At 38.7% G+C, this 6,176-nt stretch overlaps 2 long non-coding RNA genes across 2 annotated transcripts in view; both read left to right on the plus strand.

Moving 5' to 3' along the window:
* The window catches only part of LOC138949675 (uncharacterized), a 349,293-nt gene that overhangs the window by 113,552 nt on the left and 229,565 nt on the right, over positions 1–6,176 (plus strand). The gene's annotated exons all lie outside the window — the stretch shown is intronic.
* Positions 3,365–6,101, plus strand: LOC138951093 (uncharacterized). The gene is made up of 2 exons (XR_011450982.1): positions 3,365–4,359; positions 4,751–6,101. It is a non-coding gene; the product is annotated as an uncharacterized lncRNA (long non-coding RNA).

A 6,176-nucleotide genomic window follows, 5' to 3' on the forward strand; every position in this document is an offset into this window, starting at 1 on the left:
AACTTAACGTTGAAATTTCTTCCTGTCCATCTGATGCCTCATATAATATTCAGAACTGCGAAAGTGACTCGATCGAGCGTTTGCTCTTCTTGTTATTTTAATGATAATTTTTATATTTTTAATTTTCAGAACTTGTTTTTAATCCAAATATAACATATTTATATGTTTTTGGAATCAGAACATGATGAAGAATAAAATAAAAGTAACTTTGGATCGTTTTATAAAAAAATGATTTTAATTACAATTTTCAGATTTTTAAACCGGCTCGGTTGGCCTAGTGGTAAGGCGTCCGCCCCGTGATCGGGAGGTCGTGGGTTCGAACCCCGGCCGGGTCATACCTAAGACTTTAAAATTGGTAATCTAGTGGCTGCTCCGCTTGGCGTCTGGCATTATGGGGTTAGTGCTAGGACTGGTTGGTCCGGTGTCAGAATAATGTGACTGGGTGAGACATGAAGCCTGTGCTGCGACTTCTGTCTTGTGTGTGGCGCACGTTACATGTATATGTCAAGGCAGCACCGCCCTGATATGGCCCTTCGTGGTCGGCTGGGCGTTAAGCAAACAAACAAACAAACAAACAAAATCAGATTTTTAAAGACCAAAGTCATTAATTAATTTGTTAGCCTCCATGCTGAAATGCAATACCGAAGTCCGGTGTAAAACGAAATTTTTAGTCCACAAAACATTTACTCCGGAGTAAATATTTCGTACGAAATTCTTACTCCGAGTACACTTTTCCTACGAGAAAAGAACTCCCTAAGGCACGAAAAAATTACTCCCTCCACGAAATTTTTACTCCCCATTTTATTTAACTTCCAGTAAAAATCTCGTACGCAAAAATGGGATGCTAATGAGTGATCTCGCGCACACGAATGTCGCGCTACCCTCCTTCCACCAATTCCACCACCAAGACTAACAGGGGACAAGGGAGTACAAATTTCGTACACCTGGCATGGGAAGTTAAATTGCTCGTGTTGTGGTGAAGTAATTTATTCGTTATTTGTTTGTCAGGGGAGTAACATTTTTGTACGAAATGTTTACTCGGAACACACCCGTCTTGGGGAGTAATTTTCTCGTGCAATGGGGGAGTGCTTTTTTTGGTACGAAATGTTTACTCCGGAGTAAAAATCTCATGGGAGTAATTTTCTCGTATTACACCGGCCTTTTTTGAAGATTGCTTGGCCAAATTTTCAATCAATTTGATTGAAAATTGAGGGTGTGACAGTGCCGCCTCAACTTTTACAAAAAGCCGGATATGACGTCATAAAAGACATTTATCGAAAAAATATAAAAAAACGTCTGGGGATATCATACCCAGGAACTCTCATGTAAAATTTCCTAAAGATCGCTCTACACACACACACACACGCACAGACACACACACATAACACACACACACGCACACACACGCACACGCACACACACAACGACCCTCGTCTCTATGTTAAAACATTTAGTCAAAACTTGATTAAATGTAAAAAAAGAACACGCAATTTATAAACTTGAAATGCACAATAGGCACACAAAGCAGCGTTTTCTTCAAGTAATCAAACAATTGAATTTAATACACAGAAAATTATGTCGACATTTTCAAACTGCGACAGTTTTTTAATCCTCGACCTTTTCTTTTTTTTTTTTAATGCTTGACCTTTTTCAATCCTCGACCTGTTCGACGATTTGCTGTTGACCTTTTGTCACCTTCGACCTTTTGTCGCTCTCGACCTTTTGACTCTTGACCAAATGTCCTCGACCTTTTGTGCCTTGACATTGTAAACCTCGACCTTTTGTAACCAATCTAGGTGTGTCTGTGTGTGTTTTTGTCACTTTGTGTGTGATTTTGCTGGTGTTTGTCGCTGGGCGAAAAGGGGCGTTTTGCAACTTACAAAACTACTCAAAATCCCAACAAGGAACTTAGTCGATAAATATCGACAGGGGGCGGACAAATGGTTTACATGTGAAATGTGTGTATATGGGTGTGGTTCTGAAACAAACAAACCATGTGAACCCCCCCATCCCACCGCTCGCGGGCTGAACGACTGACGCGGTCTTTTCCAGAAGAACACCGCGTGTACATAATACACAATTCGATCGCGTAGCACTGCCAATGCACATTTTCGCAACGAAAACCGTGCTACTGTTTCTTGTGTGTTAAATCTGAAAGCAATATAAGTGAACGAACAATTGAAAACTGATATCACGTTACTAAACTCCCAAAAGTAATAAATTACTTCTGACTGCGGTACACAATACGGCAGTCACCTCTGCGAATATGGCATTCCGTTTGTCAAATAATTATTTGAATACTTTTTCATGTTTTTTTCACCAGTTTTAGCTAAATAATCATTATTTAGAAGCTCATGTGCTAAATAAGTAATTGTTTATAAACAATGTAAAACAATTCTGAATAATTTTTTATTTACGTAAACCATTCATTATTTACCTAAACAATTCATTGTTTACGTAAATAATTCATTGTTTACGTAAATAATGATTTATTTACGTAAACAATATATTATTTAGACTTATATTACATTGTTTATAAACAATCAGCAATGTTTCTAAATAAATCATTATTTACGTAAACAATGAATTATTTACGTAAATAATTCATTGTTTACGTAAATAATGATTTATTTACGTAAACAATATATTATTTAGACTTATATTACATTGTTTATAAACAATGAGCAATGTTTCTAAATAAATCATTATTTACGTAAACAATGAATTATTTACGTAAACAATTCATTGTTTAGGGAAAGCAGTTTTCATTATTTAGGGGAATCAAGAATTGACTTCTAAGCTTCCTTTTTTACATTTAGTCAAGTTTTGACTAAATGTTTTAACGTTGAGGGGGGAATCGAGACGAGGGTCGTGGTGTATGTGCGTGTGTGTGTCTGTGTGTGTGTGTGTGTGTGTGTGTGTGTGTAGAGCGATTCAGACTAAACTACTGGACCGATCTTTATGAAATTTGACATGAGAGTTCCTGGGTATGAAATCCCCGAACGTTTTTTTCACTTTTTTGATAAATATCTTTGATGACGTCATATCCGGCTTTTCGTGAAATATGAGGCGGCACTGTCACGCCCTCATTTTTCAACCAAATTGGTTGAAATTTTGGTCAAGTAATCTTCGACGAAGCCCGGACTTCGGTATTGCATTTCAGCTTGGTGGCTTAAAAATTAATTAATGACTTTGGTCATTAAAAACCTGAAAATTGTAAAAAAAATTAAAAATTTATAAAACGATCCAAATTTACGTTCATCTTATTCTCCATCATTTTCTGATTCCAAAAACATATAAATATGTTATATTTGGATTAAAAACAAGCTCTAAAAATTAAATATATAAAAATTATTATCAAAATTAAATTTTCGGAATCAATTTAAAAACACTTTCATCTTATTCCTTGTCGGTTCCTGATTCCAAAAACATATAGATATGTTATGTTTGGATTAAAAACACGCTCAGAAAGTTAAAACAAAGAGAGGTACAGAAAAGCGTGCTATCCTTCTTAGCGCAACTACTACCCCGCTCTTCTTGTCAATTTCACTGCCTTTGCCATGAGCGGTGGACTGACGATGCTACCAGTATACGGTCTTGCTGAAAAATGGCATTGCGTTCAGTTTCATTCTGTGAGTTCGACAGCTACTTGTCTAAATGTTGTATTTTCGCCTTACGCGACTTGTTTTCTTTGTGTATATACTATAATTCAATACAAGGTATCTCCAAACATTATTTATCAGAAAATGTTCGTAAATTTGTTTATTTTACAAGCTGAAATTGCCGTACGAAAAGAACTGAATGCGAAAACAAACAAAAGGTCAAGGTCATGACCGGGAGTGTTTAGTGTTTGCATTCTCTCCCTGGAAGTTGTTGAAAAAAAGTTTTCCGTCCTAAGTGTTCTGTTCTGTCTCAACAAAAACTGTTTGTTTCTCTTTCCATTTCTCTTACTGCATGATTAAACATTTTGTTATCTGTAGGTTACACAACACACCACAACTTGGTATGAGCTCTGACGCGATGACGTCACACAGTCGTGTGCAGAGTTGTCCGGCCTTGCCCCATGCATTCCGGCGGAACTCGCGAGAAGGCAACACGCGAAATCTGCACTCTGAATCTCTCGCATTTATCGACATGGTCTCTAGTTGTAGTGTTAAACATTGCCATAACAGACAAGATAGAGATAGGGACAGAAGATTATTTTCTGTTCCATTTGTTGTCAACGGAAAGGGCAAAGAGACAAGGGATTTGACTGCACGACGCCGGCGAGAATGGTTGGCACAGCTTCAGCTGAAGAATTTCAACTTTGAATCAACAGCTAGGAGATCTATTACGTGTGCTCTGATCATTTTGTCAATGGTAAGTACTCATGCTTTTGTTCACCTGCCTTGGTTAGTCTGTGTTTGATGCAAGCTGTGTTGTAATGGTAGTGTGCGGACAGTCGGTCAGTCCTGCACCGAGTGCAGTCTATGACTGAGTGAGTCAGTCTTACACTTACTCTCAGTGTAACAACTTATCATGGTTGCCCAAAACCATGACTTGTGAGAATGCCATATGTGTGAAATACTTGGATTTGATAATCAGAATTTATTTGAACACTAAATGGTCATTGTTGATACAACTTCATAGTTCAGTTTTAAAGGGTAGATCTGTGTCGAGATTTACTCATTCATTTTGTTTGGGCGACTTATTTTTAAAATAACTCCCAATCCATAATTTACAATACATTTGCCTTTGATTTTTTCTGCAGGGCAACCATCTGTGGGAAGTAAACAGTCCGAGCTGGACACCTACTTTGAAACTTGGGTATGGTGCAGGGACACAGCCCGACAGCCAACAAGGACAGTACCAGAGACTCAAGAACTGAAGGAGAGGAAGAAGCTTGTGGGGAGTGAGTCAACTCCTTGTCCTTCTCACCCTAATTTAGCAGAGGATGCCGGTGATGGCGACGGTGAAGGTACTTCGGATACAGCAGAACTGGCTGCTCCTCTTCCCGAGAGAGGTGACTGTGGCGGTACTTATTGCCAGACTGAAACCTATGACAATTTTGCCTGGATTTCTAAAGATGAAGAAAAGCAGCTACGGGATGAACTTAACAGGCTGGTGCTAGAAACTCGGGAACTTAAAGACGAACTTGCCAAGAAAAAAATGACACTTGAATCTTTGAGGGACAATGACGATACTGTACGATATTTTACTGGGATTTCTAATTTCTTCACACTTGTTACATTATTTGATTTTCAATCAATCAATCAATCAATCAATGAGGCTTATATCGCGCATATTCCGTGGGTACAGTTCTAGGCGCTCTGCAGTGATGCCGTGTGAGATGAAATTTTATACGGCCAGTAGATTGCAGCCATTTCGGCGCATATTTACCTTTCACGGCCTATTATTCCAAGTCACACGGGTATAGGTAGACAATTATTAAATGTGCCTACGGCCAAAAAAAAAAAATGCTTTGGTTACGGTTTCCCGACCGACCCTAACGTTTTGGGCCGACCCTAAACTTTTTTTTTGGTCCTAAAGCTAAAAATAAAATGAACCAAACACATACATACACACAAAAAAACCCACACACACACACAAAAACCCACCGAAAACGACAACACCACGGCACAGAGAAAACATCGATCGCCGGCGAGCAGACAACAACAAGCCCGACAAGGGACACCACTCCGCTTTTTACAACTCCCATATCCAAGGGAAGTCAGTCTCGTGCGTTCGTTCGTTGCGCGAACGTAAAAAGATGTCGTCTGCATTTGCAATCGTATTCGGAAAGTGCGTTCATATCGAACAAACACGACTGATAAGTCGGTACTCGAAGAGTGCAACCTTGGTGGACATTTTTCATGATTTTCATCCAACTTTGGACGGCAAACTGTTCGGGATAAAATGTGTTGGGTCGACGAAAATAAGTGCCGAGCCCGAAGACTCTTTCGAACTGGACTTTGGCATGACTCTCGAAAACTATTTTTATCATTTCAAGAAGGACCAACCAAAAAAAAAAAAAAAAAAAAAAAAAAAGTTTAATCGACCTACCTACCCTATTTTTTTTGGCCATGAAACCGTAACCAAAGCATTTTTTTTTTTTGGCCTAAGCAATTTTGCCAGGAAAGACCCTTTTGTCAATCGTGGGATCTTTAACGTGCACACCCAATGTAGTGTACAAGGGG

This window comes from Littorina saxatilis, linkage group LG16 (genome assembly GCF_037325665.1).
Source record: "Littorina saxatilis isolate snail1 linkage group LG16, US_GU_Lsax_2.0, whole genome shotgun sequence".
NCBI classification, from domain to species: domain Eukaryota; kingdom Metazoa; phylum Mollusca; class Gastropoda; order Littorinimorpha; family Littorinidae; genus Littorina; species Littorina saxatilis.